Raw genomic sequence first — 23073 nt, 5'->3', positions numbered from 1 at the left:
GAGGGTTTTAGAGGGGAGAAGGGGTGGGGGGATGGGTGAGCCTGGTGATGGGCATTAAGGAGGGCAGATATTGCATTGACCACTGGGTGTTGTATGAAAACAATGAATCACGGAACACTACATCAAAACCTAATGATGTACTGTATGGTGACTAACATAACATAATAAAATGAAATAAAAAGATACACACAGAAATGAAGAGATGAAAAAATTTACCTTATAATGTAAGCAAAAAAATAAATAAAGCCAAGGTAGGAATACGTACATCGGACAAAATGAACTTTAAAACACAAACTGTAACAAGAGACAAAGAAGGCTGCTGCATAATAATAAGAACAATCCAATAAGAGAATATAACGTTTATAAATATCTATGCACCCAACATCGAAGCACCTAAGTACATAAAGCAAATATTAACAGACATAAAGGAAGAAACTAATGTTAATAAAATAAAAGCAGAGGACTTTAACACCCCACTTATATCAATGGATAGATCATCCAGGTAGATAGCCAATGAGGAAACAGTCTTTAAATGACACTTTAGACCAGGTGGACTTAACGGTTATATACAGAACATTCTGCCCAAAAACAACAAAATTCACATTCTCTTCACATGCGCATGAAATTTTCTCCAGAAGAGATCACATATTAGGTAACAAAACAAGTATCAATAAATTTTTAAAAAATGAAAATATACCATGAATCATTTCTAACACAACAGTATAAATGTAGAAATTGATCACAAGAAGAAACCTGGAAAAACAAACATGTATAGGCTAAACAACGTTACTAAACAACCAATGGGTCAACAATGAAATCAAACAAGAAATAAAAAAAAAATACATAGAATGAAGAGAACGTACAATGGTTAAAAATCTTTCAAATTCAGTAATAGATGTTTTAAGAGGGGGGCGCCTGGGTGGCTCAGTCATTAAGTGTCTGCCTTCGGCTCAGGTCATGGTCCCAGGGTCCTGGGATTGAGTCCCACATCGGGCTTCCTGCTCTGCAGGAAGCCTGCTTCTCCCTTTCCCACTCCCCCTGCTTGTGTTCCTTCTCTCACTTTGTCTCTCTCTGTCAAATCAATGAAGTCTTAAAAAAATGTATCCAAAGTTGTTATAAAAGGGAAATATATAGCAATACAGGCCTGCCTCAAAAAATAACACAACAATCAAATAAGCAATCTACCGTTATACCTAAAGGAACTAAAATAAATAAATAAATAAATAAATAAAATGCAAGACAAGTAGAAGGAAGAAAATAATAAATATTGGGGTGCCTGGATGGCTCAGATAGTTAGTCTGCCTTTGGCTCAGGTCATGATCTCCATGTCCTGGGATAGAGCCCCACATTGGGCTCCCAGCTCAATGGGGAGTCTACTTCTCCCTCTACCTTTACCTCTCCTCCTGCTTGTGCACCCTCTCCCTCCCTCTTTCTCTCTCAAATGAATAAATAAAATCTTTAAAAAAGAAAATAATAAAGATTATAACACAAGTAAGTGATAGAGACTAAAACCAAACAAAACAATAGAGAAGATCAATGAAACCAAGACCTTATTCCTTGACAAGATAAACAAAATTGATAAATCCTACATGTCAATATCCTTAATGAATACAGATTCAAAAGTCATTAACAAAATATTAGCAAACCGGCAGCGTGGGTTGCACGCGGACCTCACGAGCCGGGCGCGCCCTGTTGGCTGCGGGGTCCTAGTGGGCTGCAGTCCCAGCGCCTCGGAGCCGCCCCCTTCGGTGGTGGGAGGGGCAGACGGAGGAGGCGCTGCGAGACGGAAGCCATGTTTGTGGCGCTCCACATCGCGGTGGACCGTAAAGATCTCATCCATGATGTCTCTTTAGACTTCCATGGGTGACTGATGGCCACCTGCTCCAGCGACCAGAGCGTCAAGGTCTGGGATAAAAGTGAAAGTGGGGATTGCCATTGTACCGCTACCTGGAAGACACATAGTGGATCTGTGTGGCATGTGACATGGGCCCATCCTGAATTTGGACAGATTTTGACTTCTTGTTCTTTTGACGGAACAGCTGCTGTGTGGGAAGAAATAGTAGGAGAATCAAATGATAAACTTCGAGGACAGAGTCACTGGGTTAAGAGGACAACTCTAGTGGATGGCAGAACATCCGTTACTGATGTGAAATTTGCTCCTAAGCACATGGGTCTTATGTTAGCAACCTGTTCAGCAGATGGTATAGTAAGAATATATGGCGTGCCAGATGTTATGAATCTCAGCCAGTGGTCTCTGCAGCATGAGATTTCACGTAAGCTAAACTGTAGTTGTATTTCTTGGAACCCTTCAAGTTCTCGTGCTCATTCCCCCATGACAGCTGTAGGAAGTGATGACAATAGTCCAAATGCAATGGCCAAGGTTCAGATTTTTGAATATAATGAAAATACCAGGAAATATGCAAAAGCTGAAACCCTCATGACAGTCACAGATCCTGTACATGACATTGCCTTTGCTCCAAACTTGGGAAGATTTTTCCATATTCTAGGCATAGCAACCAAAGATATGAGGATTTTTACATTAAAGCCTGTGAGGAAAAAACTTACTTCTTCTGGTGGGCCCACAAAACTTGAAATCCATATAGTGGCTCAGTTTGATAATCATAATTCCCAGGTCTGGTGAGTGAGTTGGAATATAACAGGAACAGTGCTAGCATCTTCAGGAGATGATGGCTGTGTAAGATTGTGGAAAGCTAATTATATGGACAATTGGAAGTATACTGATATTTTGAAAGGTAATGAGAGCCCTGTCAATAGGGATTCTCAGCAGGGAAACTCAAATCCTTCCCTAGGTTCAAATATCCCAAATCTTCAAAATTCATTAAATGATCTTCTGGCAGAAAGCACAGCTGAGTACCAGCTAACCGGAGTAACTTTGCTGTTTTGCTGCTTGTTGCATGCACACAGGAATGGAAAGCGATCTCCTTTCCCCCTTCCCCAGTGCCTTTTGACCTCTCCCAATATACACCAGCAGCCAGCTTACTACTAAACGCAATCCAAAAGGCCTTTAAAAGTCCAGTGTATTTCATTTTTTTTGTACTAGCCAGTTTATTGACACTATTTGAAGCTTTTAAAATATAAATGGAGAGGCTTTTTGTTGAAACATTGTCACCAAATCAATTTTTTGAAATGTTCCTGAACTTAACATGGGTTTTAAAATTAAAAGGATTGTTACTATCCTTATAAGTAGTTGGGAGGAGGGAAAATATCACTTTATTCCATTTGGAGAACATAGGCTTATTACTTTTGTTTTCTAAACAGTAAGCTAAAATGATGAATTTTTATAATTTTAATTTGAAGGTTGAATAAATATTTTTCATAAAGATAAAAAAATATTAGCAAACAGCATTCAATAATATATTAAAAGATTATTTACCATGATTAACTGAGATTTCTTCCAAGGATGCAAAGGTGGTTCGATATTCACAAATTAATCAATGGATTACACCACATCTATAAAACAAAAGATAAAAAATGATTTTTTCAATAAAACAATGATTATTTCAATAAATGCAAAAGTGCTATACACACAAACATAATATTACTCATCCATCAAAAAGAATGAAATCTTGCCATTTACAACAACATGGATGGAGTTAGAGAGTATTATGCTTAGCGAAACAAGTCACTCAGAGAAAGACAAATACCATATGATTCCACCCATATGTAGAATTTAAGAAACAAAACAGGTGAACATAAGGGAGGGGAAGGAAAAATAAAATAAGATAAAAACAGAGAGGGAGGCAAACCATAGGAGACTCTTTATAGGGAACAAACAAGGATGCTGGAGGTGAGGGGTGTGGGCAGATGGGATAATTGGGTTATGGACATTAAGGAGGGCATTTGATGTAATGAACACTGGGTGTTACATGCAACTGCTGAATCACTAAATTCTACCACTGAAACTAATAATACACTATATGTTAACTAACTTGAATTTAAATAAAATTTTAAAAAGAGAAAATTCTGAACATTCCACCAGGAAACTACTAGAAGTAATAAATGAATTCAATAAAGTTGCGGGATTCAAAATTAATACCCAGAAATCATTAGTGCTTCTAAACACTAATAACAAAGTAGCACAAAGTGAAATTAAGAAAACAATTCCATTTAGAACTGCACACAAGCACAAAATATCTAGGAAGACAACCAGGGAAGTGAAAAACCTGTACATGGATAACTATAAACATTAATGAAAAAAATTGAAGATGACACAAATGGAAAGATATTCAGTGCTCATGGATTGTAAGAATCAGTATTGTTAAAGTATTTATACTACCCAAATCAATTTAGAGATTTAATGAAATCCTTATCAAAATACTAACACCATTTTTCACAAAAGTAGAAGAAATAATAATAATCTGTGGGCCACCTGGGTGGTTCAGTCAGTTAAGTGTCTGCCTTCAGCTCAGGTCATTGTCTCAGGGTCCTGGGCTTGAGCCCCACATTAAGCTCTCTGCTCAGCAAGGAGTCAGCTTCACTCTTTATCTCTGTGCTCATACTCTCTCCCTCTCTCTCTCTCTCTCTCTTTCAAATAAAAATAAATAAATAAATAAATAAATAAATCTTTAAAAAAATAATAATTTGTATGGAACCAATACCATACACTTTTGACTACTACCTGTAACAAACAAATGGAACAGAATAGAGAGCCCAGAAATAAACTCATGCTTATAAAGTCAATTAATCTATGACAAAAAAATCAAGAATATACAATGGGGAAAAGAAAGTCTCTTCAACAAAGGATGCTGGAAAAACTGGGCTGCTGCATGCAAAAGAATAAAACTGGACCACTTTGTTACACCATACACAAAAATAAACAAAATGGATTAAAGATGTAAATGTGAGACCTGAAAACATAAAACTCTTAGAAGATAACCTAAGCAGTAATTTGTTTGATACTGTCTTTAGAAATATTTTTCTAGATCTGTCTCCTTTGACAAGGGAAACAAAAGAAAATTAAACTATTGGGACTACACCAAAATAAAAAGATTTTGCAGGATGAAGGAAACCATCAAGAAACAGAAAGGCAACCTTCTTAATAAGAAAAGATATTTGCAAATGATATATCTGATAATAGGTTAATTTCTAAAATATATAAAGAACTTATACAACTCAACACCAAAATAAAAAGAAAAGAAACAAACAATCTGAATAAAATTGGGTAGGGACATGAATAGACATTGTTCCAAAAAAATATATACAGATGGCTAACAGACACATGAAAAGATGCTCAATATCACTCATCATCAGGGAAATGTAAATCAAATCTACAATGAGATACCACCTCATACCTGTCAGAATGACTAAAATAAAAAACATAAGAAACAACAGGTGTTGGTGAGGATATGGAGAACCCTTGTGCACTGTTGGTAGGAATGTAAACTGGTGCGGTCACTGTGGAAGATAGTATGACATTTCCTCAAAAAATTAAAAATAAAATTTACATATAATCCAGTAACCTTACTACTAGGTATTTATGCAGAGAAAATGAAAACACTAATTTGAAAGGATATATGCACCCCTATGTTTATTGCAGCATTATTGACAATAGCCAAGATAAAGAAGCAACCCAAATGTCCATCCATAGATGAGTGGATAAAGATGTGGTATATATATATGCAATAGAATATTACTAAGCTTCAAAAAATGAAGTCTTGTCATTTGCAACAACATAAATGGACCTAAAAGATATAATGCTAAGCAAAATCAGTCAGTCAAAGAAAGATTAGTATCATATTATTTCACTCATATGTGGATTTGAAGAAACACAAAACATGAACAAACAAGAATTAAGAGAGACATAAAACCAGACTCTTAAATACATAGAAAATTTGTTGGTTGCAAGAGGGTAGGTGAGTGGGGGAAAAGGTGAAATTGATAAAGAGGATCAAGTGTACTTTTATATAGTACTGAGTAATGTATATTTCTAGGACTCAGCACTGAGTAATGTATATAATTGTTGAATCATTATATTGTACACATGAAAATAATATAATACTGTATGTTAATTATACTTCAATAAAAGCATGTAAAAAATTGTATGGAACTATGAGAGACCCCAAATGGCCAAAGCAATCATAAGAAAGAAGAACATAGCTGGATATATCACAATTCTAGTTTTCAAAATAAACTACAAAAACAATATGGTACTGACACAAAAACAGACACATAGATTAATGGAATAGAATAGATAGCCTAGAAAGAATCCCATGCTTATATGATTAATTAATTTATGACAAGGGAAACAAGAACATACAATGGAGAAAAGACAGTCTCTTCAGCAAATTGTGCTGGGAAAACTGGACAGCTTCATGTAAAAGAATAAAACTGGACCACTTTTTAACAGCATGCACAAAAATAAACTCAAAGTAAACTAAAGACATTAAAGTGAAAGCAAACTATAAAAATTCTAGAAAGGAATATAAGCAGTAGTTTTTTTTACATTGGCCATAGCAACATTTTCCCAATATGTCTCCTAAGACAAGAGATACAAAAGCAAAAATAAACTATTGGGACTACATCAAAATAAAAAGGTTTTGCACAGCAAGTGAAACCATCAACAAAACAAAAAGATAACATACTGAATGGAAAAATGTTACTGTAAATGATATATGTGATAAGAAGTTAATATACAAAATATATAAAGTACTTAGACAATTAAACACACACACACACACACACACACACACACACACACACACACAAATCTGGTTTAAAAATGGACAGAGGACCTTAATAGACTTAATTTTCCCAAAGAAGACATCCAGGAGTCCAAACAGACACATGAAAAGATACTCAACATCACTAGTCATGTGGGAAAAGTAAGGAAAAATCACAATTAGTTCTCACCTTATGCCTTTCAGAATGGCTAAAATAAATAAATAAAAAAAAGAACAAATAACTAGTGTTGGCAAGAATGTGGAGAAAAGCAAAACCTTGTGCACTGTTGGGGAGAATGCAAATTGGTACAGCCAATGTGGAAAGGGATATGAAGTTTCCTCAAAACTTAAAAGTAAAAATCCTATGTCATCCAAGTATTCCACTACTGGGTATTTACCCAAAGAAAACAAAAACACTAATTCAAGTAGCTATATGCAATCCTGTTTCTTGCAACATTATTTACAGTAACCAATGCAAGTGTCCATTGATAGATGAATAGATAAAGATGTGGTTTATGTATACAATGGAATGTACACACCCATAAAAAAGGATGATCTTGCCACTTGCAACAATATGGAAGGAACTAGAAAATATTATGCTAAGTAAAATACATCAGAATGAGAATACAAATAGCATATGATTTCACTCATATGTGGCATCTAAATAAACAAATGAATAAACAAAAAAACCCAGAATTACTTCTATAAATACAGAGAACAAACTGATGGTTGTTAAAAGAAAGAAAGTGTGGGATTAGGAAGAGAGTGAAGGGGAGTGGGAGATACAGGCTTCAACTTGAGGTATGAATGTCATGCAAGTTAAACATACAGCATAGGGAGTATAGTCACTGATATTGAAAGAGCATTGCATGGTTACACATTGTAGCTACACTTGAGGTAAGCATAACATAATGTATAAAGATATTGAAACATGTGGTACACCTGGAATTAATGTAACATTGTGTTTCAACTGTACTCATAAAAAATTTTTAAAAAGGAGTCTGGAAGATGGTGATGAAGTAGGAGGACCCTAGGCTTGCCTCATTTGATGGATGTAATTAGGTAACAATCAAATCATCCTAAATACCCCAGAAATTGACTTGAAGACTGGCAGAACAAACTTCACAACTAAAGGTAGAGAAGAGACCACATTGAAGAAGGAAGGAAGTGTGGAGACATGGTTGGGAGAGAAACAGTTTGTGGCTGCTGCTGTGGGGAGGGAGCCACAGTCACAGAGAAGGGCAAAAGACAGACTAGCACACAGGGGAGCACATGGGGAAAACAGATCCCCAAAACAATTAACTTGGAGAGTGAAAGAGTCTGAATTTCCTGAGTTCTTGCAACCAGTGGGGCTTAAAGCTTGGAGTTTGAAGTCACTGGGCTTGATTTGGGGAGAGCTCTGAAGCATTTGGGCTGCTCTTTGAGAACAGTCAAGTCAAACAATCTGGGGACAGATAGCCTGGAAACACTGATCTGAAGAGTGCCTGGGGCAAACAATGGGAAAGTTATTTGCTCCTCTCAGAGCATGTCCTAGAGAAGCAGGATTCATGGAGACACCTCTTCTGGAACAAAGAAACTGACAGGTGCCATTTCTCTCCCCCACCCTTCAGCATAAACACAAAACCATGTGTGGGAACCTGCACAGCACAGACAATCACTACCTAACTTCCTTACACCAAGCCCCACCACATCACACTCTGGTGGAACTGCCATTCCCTGTTAGGCTTGCCTCAGTCCCAGGGCAGCAGGTCCCTTTCCCCAGAAGTCAGGCCCAAACCAATGCTCACACTGTATCTCCCAATATGGAAATTTTCTGGAGCCTTGGTTCTGGAAGCAGGGGCAACAGGTTTCATTTCACAAGGAGACCAGAGCACACCTAGTTAAAACGAGCCACATTCAAACCAGGGACCAAACACTGCCCACAAGAAGCAAGGAGACCATCTACGGATGACTGTCCTGAAGGATAAGGCAGCCAGGACAACAGCAGAGTGCGTGCAGCACACATTGGAGACACTCCAGAAGTGCCAGGCCCTGGGGAAGAGGGGACACTACAGTTCAAAGCACTACAGGACCTCTTCTTCATAAGGCCATTACCCTCAAGAACAGAGGATGTAGCTGACTTTCCAAACACACAGAAAAATGCACAGACATAGACAGAATGAGAAGATAGAGGAATTTGTCTCAAATGAAATAACAGGACAAGGCCACAGCCAGAGATTTAAGTGAAACAGATATAAGTAACATGTCTGATAGAGAAATTTAAAGTAATGATCATAAGGATACTCACTGGACTTGAGAAAAAAGTGGAAGATATGAGTGAGATCCTTAACACAGAGATAAGGAATAATATAGCAGAGATAAAGGGTTGAAAAAATGAAATGAGAAACATGCTTGGATGGATTAAACAGCAGGCTGGAAGAAGCAGAGGAATGAATTAATGACCTAGAAAACAAACTAAAGGAAAATAATCAAACTGAACAAAAGAGAGAAAATAAAATTATGAAAAATGAGAATAGGCTTAGGGAACACAGTGACTTCATCAAACTTAATAACATTCACATTATAGGAGAAGAGAGAGAAAAGGGGGGAAATTATTTGAAGAGATAATAGCTGAAAACACCAATCTGGGAAAAGCAACAGATATTCAGATCCAGGAAGCACAGAAAACCCCCAGTACAATCAAGATTTTATTTTGGCAAAACAAAATCTGTCAAAAAAAGCAGATCCACACCAAGGCACATTATAATTAAAATGGCAACATGCTGATAAGGAAAAAAAAAATTAAAAGCAGCAAGACAGAAGAACACAGGTGCACACAAGGGAACCTCCATAAGGCTATGTGCAGATTTTTCAGCAAAAACTTTGCAAGCTAGGTGGAGTGTCATGATATATTCAAAATGTTAAATGGGAAAAGTCTACAGCCAAGAATACTCTATCCAGCAAAGCTATCGTTCAGAATAGAAGGAGAGATAAAGAGGATAAAGAATTTCCTGAACAAAACTAAGGGAGTTTGAGAGCACTAAACTAGCCCTGCAAGAAATATTAAAGGGGAATTTTTGAGTGGAAATATCAGTACAGGAACAAACAAAATAAAAGAATGTAAAATATGACACTATTTACCTAAAGCATGTGGAGGAGAGGAATAAAGAATGGGTTCAAACTTAAACAACCATCAACTTAATATAGACTGCTCTATGCAGAAGATGTTATATACAAACCTAATGGTACCTGCAAATGAAAAACCAGTAACAGATACTCAGAGAATAAAGATAAAGGAATCCAAGTAAATCACTAAAGAGAGCCAACAAACTATGACAGAGAGCAAGAGAAGAAAAGATCAGAGAAAGACAACCAAAATAACTATACAACAAGGAACAAAATAGCAATAAATACATATCTATTAATAATTACTTTGAGTGAAAATGGACTAAAACTCAAAAAAAAGGCCTAGAGTGACAGAATGGATAAGGAAAAAAAAAAGAAGACCCATCTATATGTTGCCTACAGGAGACTCATTTTAGATCTAAACACACCTGAAGATTGAACATGAGAGAATGCAAAAATATTTATCATGCAAATGGGTGTCAAAAGAAAGGCAGATTAGCAATACTTATATTGGACAAAATAGACTTTCTTTTCTTTTTTTGTTTCAAGTTTTTATGTATGTATGTATGTATGTATGTATGTATGTATGTATGTATTTTTAAGTAAGCTCCACCACCAGCATGTAGCACAATGTGAGGCTTAAACTCATGACCCTGAGATCAAGATCTGAGCTAAGATCAAGAGTTGGGTACTTAACTGACTGAGCCACCCAGACACCCCTCAAGGTTTTATTTCAATTCTAGTTAGTTAAAATATAGTGTAATGTTGGTTTCAGGAGAATTTAGTGATTCATCACTTGTATATTAATACCCAGTGCTCATCATAACCAGTGCACTCTTAATATGCACCCCTTATTGGGTGCCTGGGTGGCTCAGTTGGTTAAGTGACTGCCTTTGGCTCAGGTCATGATCCTGGAGTTCCGGGATCGAGTCCCGCATCAGGCTACCTGCTCAGCAGGGAGTCTGCTTCTCCCTCTGACCCTCTTCCCTCTCGTGCTCTCTATCTCTCATTCTCTCTCTCTCTCAAATAAATAAATAAAATCTTTAAAAAAAATGCACCACTTATCTAGCCCATCCACTACCATCCTTCCTCTATCAGCCCTCAGTTTGTTCTCTGTAGTTGAGTCTCATGGATTGCCTCCCTCTCTTTTTCCCTCTTCCCCTATGTTCATCTCTTTTCTTTCTTAAATTCCACATATGTAGACTTTAAAACAAAGACTGTGACAATAGGGGCACCTGGGTAGCTCAGTCATTAAGCATCTGCCTTCGGCTCAGGTCATGATCCCAGGGTCCTGGGATCAAGTCCCACATCGGGCTCCCTGCTCCGTGGGAAGCCTGCTTCTCCCTCTCCCACTCCCCCTGCTTGTATTCCCTCTCTAGCTGTCTCTCTCTCTGTCAAATAAATAAATAAAATCTTTAAAAAAAAGACTGTGACAAGAGACAGGAAAAGACATTATATAATAACGAAGGAGATAATCCAACAGAAACATATAACAATTATAAATATTTATGTACACAAAATGGGAGCACCACAATACATAAACTAGTTAATAACAAATATAAAGGAACTACTCAATAGTAATATAATAATAGTAGGGGACTTTAATAACCCAAATACATCAATGGACAGATCCACTAAACAGAAAATCAACAAAGAAACACTGGCTTTGAATGACCTACTGGAATAGATGGACTTACCATATATTTAGAACATTCCATCCTAAATCATCAGAATAGTTTCCTTTCAAAAGAGGAATAAATGACATATTAGGTGACAAAACACGCCTCAACATATTGCAGAAACTCGAAATCATACCATGCACCTTTTCTGACAACAAAGTTATGAAAGTAGAAGTCAACCACAGGGGTGCCTGTGTGGCTCAGTAGGTTAAGCGTCCAAATCTTGGTTTCCTCGGCACAGGTCATGATCTCAGGGTTGTGAGAGTGAGCCCTGCATTGGGCTCTGCTCTGTGTGGAGCCTACTTCTTAGCTCTCTCTCCCCCTGTGCCCCTTCCCCACCCCTCTCTTTCAAATAAATAAATAAATCTTAAAAAATGGAGCCAACCACAAAAAAATCTGGAAAGGCCACAATAATTATTGAACATTATATCAAAAACTAATGATGTACTATAACTTGGCAAATTGAATTTAAATAATAATTAAAAATAACATACTATTAAATGATGAATGGATCAACCAGGAAATCAAGGAAGAAATTTAAAAAATACATGGAAGCAAATGGAAATGAAAATACAACATATCAAAATCTTCTGGATACAGCAAATGCAGTTCCAAGAGATAAGTTTATAGTGTTAAAGGCCTACCTCAAGAAGCAAGTAAAATCTCAAATAAACAACCTAACCTTACACCTAAAGGAGCTTGAAAAAGAACAAAAACTGAAGCTTAAAACTAGCAGAAGGAATGCAATAATAAAGATTAGAGCAGAAATAAATGAAATAGAAACTAAAAAACAATAGAACAGATCAATGAAACCAAGAGGTGGTTCTTTGAAAAAAAAAAAAAAAAACAGAAACAGTAAAATGGATAAATCTCCAGCCAGACTTTTCAAGAAAAAAGAGAAAGGATCCATATGAATAAAATCAGAAATGAGAGAGGAGAAATAACAACCAACACCACAGAAATACAAGAATTATAGGAGAATATTATAAAAATAACTATATGCAAATCATTAGAAAACTCAGAAGAAATGGATACATTTCTAGAAATATATAAACTACCAAGACTGAAACAACAAAATAGGAAATTTGAACAAACAAATTACCACCAAAGAAATTGAATCAGTAATCAAACTCCCAACAAGCAAAAGTCCAGGATCAGACAGCTTTCCAGGAGAACTCTATCAAACATTTTAAGAAGAGTTAATACCTATTCTTCTCAAATATTTCAAAAAATAGTAAAGGAAGGAAAATTTCCAAATTCATTATATGAGGTCAGATTTACCCTGATTCCCAAAGGAGACAAAGACACACACAAAAACAAAAAGGATTATAGGCCAATATCTTTATATCTTTGATGAACATAGATGTAAAATTCCTCAACAAAATACTAGCAAACCAAATCCAAAAACACATTAAAAAATCATTCACCATGACCAATGGGATTTATCCTTGTGTTGCAGAAGTGATTCAATATTTGCAAATCAATCAACATGATACATTACATCAATAATAGAAAGGAAGAGAATCATTTAATCATTTCAATAGGTACAGAAACTCATTTGACAATGTAAACATCCATTCACAATAAAAGTGCTCTAACAAAGTTAGTTAGTTTAGAAGGAACAGCCTCAACATAATAAGGGCCATATATGAAAATAACTACAGCTAACTTTATCTTCAATAGGGAAAAACTGAGAGGCTTTCCCCTAAAATCATGAACAAGACAAGGTTGTCCACTCTCACCACTTTTACTCAACATAGTACTGGAAGTCCTATCCCCAGCAATCAGACAACAAAAAGAAATTGGCATCCAAATTAGTAAGGAAGAAATAAAACTTTCACTGTTTGCAGATGACATGATAGTATATATAGAAAACTTGAAAGATTCCAATAAAAAAAATGCTAGAAGTGATAAACAAATTCAGTAAAGTCACAGGACACAGAGTCAATGTACAGAAATCTGTTGTATATTTAAACACCAATAATGAATCAGCAGAAAGAGAAATTCAGAATCCCATTTACAATTGCACTAAAATATTAAGTTACCTAGAAATAAACATAACCAAACAGGTGTAAAAACTGTACTCTGAAATTTTAAAACACTGATGAAAGAAATTGAAGATGACACAAAGAAATGGAAAGACATTCCATGCTCATGTATTGGAAGAATGAATATTGTTAAAATTTCTATACTACCCAAAGCAATCTATTCATTTAATGTGATCCCCATCAAAATACCACCAGCATTTTTCACAGAGCTAGAACAAACAATCCTAAAATTTGTATGGAACCACAAAAGACCCCAAGTAGTCAAAGTAACCCTGAAAAACAAAAGCAAAGCTGTAAGCATCACAATTCTGGACATCAAGTTATATTACAAAGCTGTAGGTCAAAAAGAGTATGGTACTGGCACAAAAATTGACACATAGTTCAATGGAACAGAGTAGAAAACCCAGAAATGAATGCACAAGTATATGGTCAATTAATCTTCCACAAAGCAGGAAAGAATATCCAAAAGAAAAAAGACAGTCTCTTCAACAAATAGTGTTGGAAAAACTGGAGAGTAGCATGCAGAAGAATGAAACTGTATCAGTTTCTTACACCATACCATATATATATATATATATATATATATATATATATATATATAGTAATCAATTTGGGTGGAATATTTCTCAACCATAAAAAAGAATTAAATCTTGACATCTTCAATGACATGGATTGAGCTAGAGAGTCTCATGCTAAGCAAAATAAGCCAGTCAGAGAAAGACAAATACCATATGATTTTACTTATATGTGGATTTTAAAAATCAAAACAAACAAGTGAAGTGACTAAAAAGAGAGGTAAACCAAGAAACAGATTTCTAGGTATATAGAACAAATTGGGAATTGGGTGGGGAGATGGGTTAAATAGGAGATGGAGATTAAGGAGTGCACTTGTGATGAGCACCAGGTGTTGTATTGACTTTTTAAATCATAATATTGTACACCTGAAACTAATATTACACAGTATGTTAGCTAACTGGAATTTAAAGAAAAACTTATAAAAAAAGATCATCCTGTTTTTAATAAAAGTGAGAAAAGACAACCCATATATATGTGTAAGGAATTCCCCAATTCCGTTAGACATAATCATATTTCATTCAGGAGTCAAATACATTGTAATGTTGCATCAAAATTTTATTAGATTACCAGTTTTGCTTCTCTGTAACAGTAAATAATGAAGAGTTGATACAAATGTAGTGGTCCGAAGGGGTGTGTGCACCCCAATGTTGATAGCAGCAATGTCCACAATAGCCAAACTATGGAAAGAGCCAAGATGTGCATCAAGAGATGAATGGATAAAGAAGATATGGTATATATAAACAATAGAATGTTATGCAGCCATCAAAAGGAATGAAATCTTGCCATTTGCAATGATGTGGATGGAACTGAAGGGTATTATGCTGAGCAAAATAAGTAAACCAGAGAGAGACATGTATCATATGATCTCACTGATATGAGGAATTCTTCATCTCAGGAAACAAACTGAGGGTTGCTGGAGTGGTGGGCGGTGGGAGGGATGGGGTGGCAGGGTGATAGATATTGGGGAGGGTATGTGCTATGTGAGCTCTGTGAATTGTGTAAGACTGTTGAATCACAGACCTGCACCTCTGAAACAAATAATACTTTATATATTTTTTTAAAAAAGAAGATAGTAGGAAGGGAGAAATGAAGGGGGGAAATCGGAGGGGGAGACAAACCATGAGAGACTATGGACTCTGAGAAACAAACTGACGGTTCTAGAGGGGAGGGGGTGGGGGGATGGGTTAGCCTGGTGATGGGTATTAAAGAGGGCACGTACTGAATGGAGCACTGGGTGTTATACTCAAATAATGAATCATGGAACACTACATCAAAAACTAATGATGGAGGGAGGAAAAAGATGGAGGAGGAGTAGGGGACCCTATTACAACTGGTCCCCGGAATTGAGCTGGATATCTACCAGACCACCCTGAGCACCCACGAAATCAGCCTAAGATGTAAGAAGGTATGGATCTCTACAAACAGAATATCACAGGCAGTTGGTTTTGAGATAGGAAGTAGGGAGCTGTGATTCTGCGGGCAGATACTAGAGGATAAATGGCAGCGGGAGGGAGCCTGGCTGTGGGGATCCTACACCGCCGGTGATCGATAGCCTCCCACGCTGAGGATGGGGCACAAACTTGCAGACCGGTAGCCTCAGGGAAATAACTTTAGGGCAGCCCCCGGGGATGGAAACCTGGAGCGGCAGGGTCACGTGTGTGAACTGGGAGCCGCTAGGGGTATTAGAAGCACAAAGGGCAGAGATGTGCCCCGACCTGGAGGCAGGACTGGGAACACTGCAGAGGGGTGCACAACCCAGGATGCTGCAGTTTATAGCAGCACAGACAGAAACGGAGATAGTGTGGCCTGGAGAGCTCACTGAAGAACAGACTGCAATCTCTCTGCTCTGAGGTAGAGGGTTGGAAACGGTCTCTTCTGCTCTGACTCTCTGAAGAGATGCGGAAAGCTCCCAGGGAAAGTCACCAGAGAACAAAAGCCCCAAAAAACTGGTTCCCACTGGTCCCACCCCCTGACTCAGGGGGGCAGGGCAACTCTGCCCAAACAAGGTTGCATGAGTAAGAGTGCGGCAGGTTGCTCCCCCAGAAGACAGGCTGGGAGAACAAGAGGCCAGCAACACTAAGGTCCCTAGAAAACAGGTGCATCTTGCTTGGGTTCTGGTCAATAATTTGGACTCTATAAAATCCCTCAACCACCAATCAACAGAATGACTGGGCGGACAAACCCCCAAAATAGGAAAGACTCAGAGATTATGATTTATGCCACAGACTTACAAATGGATGCAGATATAACCAAGATGTCGGAGATGGAATTCAGGCTAGCAATTGTGAAGACAATAGCTAGAATGGAGAAATCAATTAATGACAACATAGAGTCTCTAAGGGCAAAAATGAAAGCTGAATTGGCAGAAATTAAAAATGCTATCAATGAGATAAATCTAATCTAGATAATCTAACAGCTAGGGTAAGTGAATCAGAAGAACGATTTAGTGACCTGGAAGACAATTTAATAGATAAAAAGGGAAAAGAGGAGGCCAGGGCAAAACAACTCAGAATCCATGAAAATAGAATCAGAGAAATAAGTGACACCATGAAGCGATCCAATATCAGAATAATTGGAATCCCAGGGGAGAGTGGAGAGAGAGAGGACTAGAAGATATATTTGAGCAAATCGTAGCTGAGAACTTCTCTAATCTGGGGAATGAAACAAACATTCGTGTCCTGGAGGCACAGAGGACCCCTCCCAAGATCAAGGAACACAGGCCAACACCACAACATGTAATAGTAAAACTCGCAAATCTTAGAACCAAGGAAACATCTTAAGGGCATTTGGGGGAAGAGATTTCTTACACACAGAGGGAGGAACATCAGAATAATGTCAGACCTATCCACAGAGACCTGGCAAGCCAGAAAGGCCTGGCAAGACATATTCAGAGTACTAAATGAGAAGAACATGCAGCCAAGAATACTTTATCCGGCAAGGCTGTCATTTAGAATGGATGGAGAGATGCAGAGCTTCCATGACCAACAGAAACAAAAAGAATATGTGACCACTAAGCCGGCCCTGCAAGAAATATTAAGGGGGGTTCTATAAAAGGAGAAACACCCCGAGTGATATACAACAGACATTTACAAGGACTATCTATAAATACAACGTCTTCACACGCAACAGGATGACAATTAATTCATATCTTTCAATAATCACTCTCAACATGAATGGCCTAAATGCTCCCATAAAAGAGCACAGGGTTGCAGATTGGATAAAAAGACAGGACTCATCCGTATGCTATCTACAAGAGACTCATTTTGAACCTAAGGATACATCCAGACCAAAAGTGAAGGGATGGATATCCATCTTCCATGACAGTGGACCTCAAAAGAAAGCTGGAGTAGCAATTCTTATATCAGACAAATTAGATTTTAAACTAAAGTCTGTAATTAGAGACCCAGAAGGACACTATATCATTCTTAAAGGGTCTATCCAACAAGAAGATCTAACAATTGTCAATCTATGCCCCCAACATGGGAGCAGCCATCTACATAAGCCAACTGTTAACCAAAATAAAGAGTCATATTGATAACAATACATTAATTGTAGGAGACCTCAATACTCCACTCTCAGCAATGGACAGATCATCTAAGCAGAAAATCAACAAGGAAACAAGAGCTTTGAATGATACACTGGACCAGATGGACCTCATAGATATATACAGAACATTCCACCCTAAAACAACAGAATACTCATTCTTCTCGAGCGCACATGGAACTTTCTCCAGAATTGACCACATACTGGGTCACAAATCAGGTCTCAACCGATACCAAAAGACTGAGATTATTCCCTGCATATTCTCAGACCACAATGCTTTAAAAGTGGAACTCAATCACAAGAAAAAAATTGGCAGAAATTCAAACACTTGGAAGCTAAAGACCACTCTGCTCAAGAATGTTTCAGCCAACCAGGAAATCAAAGAAGAACTTAAACAATTCATGGAAACAAATGAGAATGAAAACACATATGTCCAAAACCTATGGGATACTGTAAAGGCAGTCCTAAGGGGTAAATACATAGCCATTCAAGCCTCACTCAAAAAGAATAGCAAAATCCCGAATTCACCAACCAACTCTACACCTTAAAGAACTAGTGTAAAAGCAACAAACGATGCCTACGCCACACAGTAGAAGAGAAATAATTAGGATTAGAGCAGAGATCAATGAATTAGAAACCAGAAACACAGATCAGATCAAAGAAACTAGAAGTTGGTTCTTTGAAAGAATTAGTAAGATTGATAAACCACTGGCCAGACTTATCCAAAAGAAAAGAGAAAGGACCCAAATTGATAAAATTATGAATGAAAGGGGAGAGATCACGACTAACACCAAGGAAATAGAAACAATTATTAGAAATTATTATCAACAAATATATGCCAATAAGCCAAGCAATCTGGATGAAATGGAGGCCTTCCTGGAAACATATAAGCTACCAAGACTGAAACAGGAAGAAATTGACAACCTGAATAGGCCAATTACCAGTAATGAGATTGAAGCAGTGATCAGAAACCTCCCAAAAATACAAGAGTTCAGGGACTGTTGGATTCCCTGGGGAATTCTACCAAACATTCAAAGAAGAAATAATACCTATTCTACTGAAGCTGTTTCAAAAAATAAAAACAGAAGGAAAACTACCAATCTCATTCTATGAGGCCAGCATTACCTTAATCCCCAAACCAAGCCGAGACCCCATTAAAAAGAAGAATTTCAGACCAATATCCCTGATGAATATGGATTCCAAAATCCTCAACAAAATCTTAGCTAATAGGCTCCAACAATACATTAAAAGGATCATCCACCACGACCAAGTGGGATTTGTCCCCGGGATGCAAGGGTGGTTCAACATTCGCAAATCAATCAATGTGATAGAACATATTAATAAGAGCAGGGAGAAGAACCGTATGGTCCTCTCAATTGATGCAGAAAAAGCATTTGAGAAAATACAACATCCTTTCCTGGTTAAAACTCTTCAGAGTATAGGGATAGAGGGAACATTCCTCAAGTTCAGAAAATCCATCTATAAAAAACCCACAGCGAATATCATCCTCAATGGGGAAAAGCTGAGAGCCTTTCCCTTAAGATCAGGAACACGTCAAGGATGTCCCACTCTCATCACTATTGTTCAACATAGTACTAGAAGTCCTAGCAACAGAAATCAGACAACAAAAAGAAAAAAAAAGGTATTCAAATTGGCAAAGAAGTCAAACTCTCTCTTTTCACAGATGATATGATAATTTATGTGGAAAACCCAAAAGATTCCACCCCCAAATTACTCGAACTCATACAGCAATTCAGTAATGTGGCAGGATACAAAATCGATGCACAGAAATCAGTGGCTTTCTTATACACTAACAATGCAATGGTAGAAAGAGAAATTAGAGAAAAGATTCGATTTACAATATCACCAAAAACCATAAGATATCTCAGAATAACCCTAAGCAAAGAGGTAAAGGATCTGTACTCTAGGAGCTACAGAACACTCATGAAAGAAATTGAAGAAGACACAAAAAGATGGAAAAATATTCCATGCTCATGGATTGGAAGAATAAACATTGTTAAAATGTCTATGCTACCCATAGCAATCTATACCTTCAATGCCATCCCAATCGAAATTCCAATGACATTTTTCAAAGTGCTGGAACCAACAATCCTAAAATTTGTATGGAATCAGAAAAGATCCCGAATCACCAAGGAAATGTTGAAAAAGAAAAACAAAACTGGGGGCCTCACGTTGCCTGATTTCAAGCTATATTACAAAGCTGTGATCACCAAGACAGCATGGTCCAGGCACAGAAACAGACATATAGACCAATGGAACAGAATGGAGAACCCAGATATGGACCCTCAACTCTATGGTCAAATAATCTTCGACAAAGCAGGAAAAAACATGCAATGGAAAAAAGACAGTCTCTTCAATAAATGGTGCTGGGGAAATTGGACAGCTATATACAGAAGAACGAAACTCGAACATCCTCTAACACCATGCACAAAGATAAACTCAAAATGGATGAAAGACCTCAAAGTGAGACTGGAATCCATCAAAATCCTAGAGGAGAACATAGGCAGTAACCTCTTGGACATTGGCCACAGGAACTTTCAAGATTCATCTCCAAAAACTAGCAAAAGTGAACTTTTGGGACTTCATCAAGATAAAAATCTTCTGCACAGCAAAGGAAACAGTCAACAAAACAAAGAGGCAACCCACAGAATGGGAGAAGATATTTGCAAAGGCTACTACAGATAAAGGGCTGGTATCCAAGATCTATAAAGAACTTCTCAAACTCAACACCCAAAAAACAAATAATCAAGTCAAAAAGTGGGCAGAAGTCATGAAAAGATACTTCTCTGAAGAAGACATACGAATGGCTAACAGACACATGATAAAATGTTCATCATCATTAGCCATCAGGGAAATTCAAATCAAAATCACATTGAGATACCACCTTACACCAGTTAGAATGGCAAAAATGGACAGGGCAAGAAACAACAAATGTTGGAGAGGTTGTGGAGAAAGAGGAACCCTCTTACACTGTTGGTGGGAATGCAAGTTGGTACAGCCATTTTAGAAAGCAGTGTGGAGGTTCCTTAAAAAATTAAAAATAGAGCTACCCTATGACCCAGCAATTGCACTTCTGGGTATTTACCCCAAAGACACAGATGTAATGAAAAGAAGGGCCATATGCACCCCAATGTTCATAGCAGCAATATCCGTAATAGCCAAACTGTGGCAAGAGCCAAGATGCCCTTCAAGAGGTGAATGGATAAAGAAGATGCGGTCCTTATATACACTGGAATATGACTCAGCCTTCAGAAAGGATGAATACCCAACTTTTACATCAACATGGATGGGACTGGAGGAGATTATGCTAAGTGAAATAAGTCAAGCAGAGAAAGTCAATTATCGTATGGTTTCACTTATTGGTTGAACATAAGGAATAGCATGGAGGACATTGGGAGAAGGAAGGGAAAAATGAGGGGGGGAAATCGGAGGGAGAGATGAACCATGAGAGGTTATGGACTCTCAGAAAGAAACAGGGTTGTGCAGGGGAGGGGATAGGGGAGATTAGTTAGCCCGGTGATGGGTGTTAAGGAGGGCACATACTGCATGGAGCACTGGGTGTTATACGAAAACAATGGATCATGGATCACCACATCAAAAACTAATGATGTATTGTATGGTGACTAACATTACACAATAAAATTAAAAAAAATAAAACAAAAAACAAAAAACAAAAAGAAAACCTCCCAAACTAATGATGTAATGTATGGTGATTAACATAACATAATAAAAAAAAGGAAAACAAAACCTAATGATGTATTATATGTTGGCTAACTGAACGTTATAAAAAAAGAAATAAATAAAACTAATCTGAAAAAACTGAAGAGTTGAGTATAACATTTTTCTGAAATTATAGCTGTTATTCCTTCTTCTATTTTTAAACCAATGCACAGATTTTGCAAACATTTTTAAATGTAACTCCATATTGTGAAATGTGTTAATGTCTATAGAATCTATTTCCTTGCATTATTGTGCAAAACTCTTGTATAAAAACCTTATTTGGATTTAATGACACCATTCAGAAAAGAAGGCAAGACTTAGTTTTTCTCCAAATCATGAAAATGATAATAAACATACTGTAAATCCTTATCAGATTGTTCAGCAAGAATGAGTTATAGATTTTTGTTATGTATTCAGACATCAGTGAGAAAAAAACTTCAGTCTGTATTCCAAATTGGGTTATTCTGTATGATTTATTCTGTATGACAGAAAATTTGCTTAGGTAAGTATGTACTCTCCCCACATCATTCATAATACCATCACAAAACTAGGGAAACAAATGGCTGTCTATGAAACTTGCCATGAAAATATAATGCCATTATGAGATTTGTTCTGTTGATTTAATCACTCACAGAGAAACTAGTTTGGGAGGTCTTTGGTGCATTTACAGGTTTAAAATGCAATAATTTCATAAAATAATGTTTAGGTGGGCCCACAAACTTTTTGCTCTTTCATGAGCTGTTGAAAATATATTTAATATAACAAATGTTAAGTTGTCATATAGTTAAAAGGGCTTGCCAAGACTTACAGCAACTCCTTCATTTTGCATTTTAAAAAACCTAGGCTCACAGGGGTTACATGACATGATGGAGGCACAAAGCTAGTTGTATTTAGGGCTGGTACTAGAACCTAATATTCCTGTCTAATGCTTTTTTATTACACCTTACAAATTTTGAACAATAAGAATCTCAATTGCTTTAAAGCTTTAATTATTTTTGCAAAAATTATTAGCTTGATAACTTGGGGAAGATATTTTCATTTATAATTTTAACAGCTTCCCAAATTATTGTAGAACGTGTTTGGCTTACCTTCACATGCATATGACCACATTTTATCCTATAATATGCAAAAATAATAGTCGTGAAGACATTAGACATTAGTTTGCACTTGTTTCTTATGAGAGAAGACAATGACATCCATGTAACATATACTAAAATTTTAATTCCAGTGTAGTTAACATACAGTGTCGTATTAATTTCAGATATACAATATAGTGATTCAACAATTCCATATATTACTCAGTGCTCATCAAGGTAAGTGTACTCTTAATTCCCTTCACCTATTTCACCCATCCCCCCACCCACCTCCCCTCTAGTAACATCTGTTTGTTTTCGATAGTTAAGAGTCTGTTTTTTGGTTTGTCTCTTTTTTTTTTCCTTTTGTTCATTTGTTTTGTTTCTTAAATTCCACATATGAGTGAAATCATGTTATATCTTTCTCTGACTGACTTATTTCACTTAGCATAATACTCTCTAGCTCCAACCATGTCATTGCAACATTTCATTCTTTCTTTTTTTTAGTTTTTTTTTTTTTTTTTGACAGAGAGAGAAAGATAGCGAGAGCATGAACACAAGCAGGGGGAGTGGGAGAGGGAGAAGCAGGCTTCCCGCCGAGCAGGGAGCCTGATGCAGGACTCAATCC

General features: G+C 37.1%; 1 pseudogene; it reads left to right on the top strand.

Annotated features, from left to right (window-relative positions):
- The first annotated feature begins 1792 nt into the window (after positions 1–1792).
- Positions 1793–2871, top strand: LOC113931278 (annotated as a pseudogene).
- Positions 2872–23073: the final 20202 nt, after the last annotated feature.

This window comes from Zalophus californianus, chromosome X, assembly GCF_009762305.2.
Source record: "Zalophus californianus isolate mZalCal1 chromosome X, mZalCal1.pri.v2, whole genome shotgun sequence".
NCBI classification, from domain to species: Eukaryota; Metazoa; Chordata; class Mammalia; order Carnivora; family Otariidae; genus Zalophus; species Zalophus californianus.
This window is presented reverse-complemented; position numbering and strand designations above follow the sequence as displayed.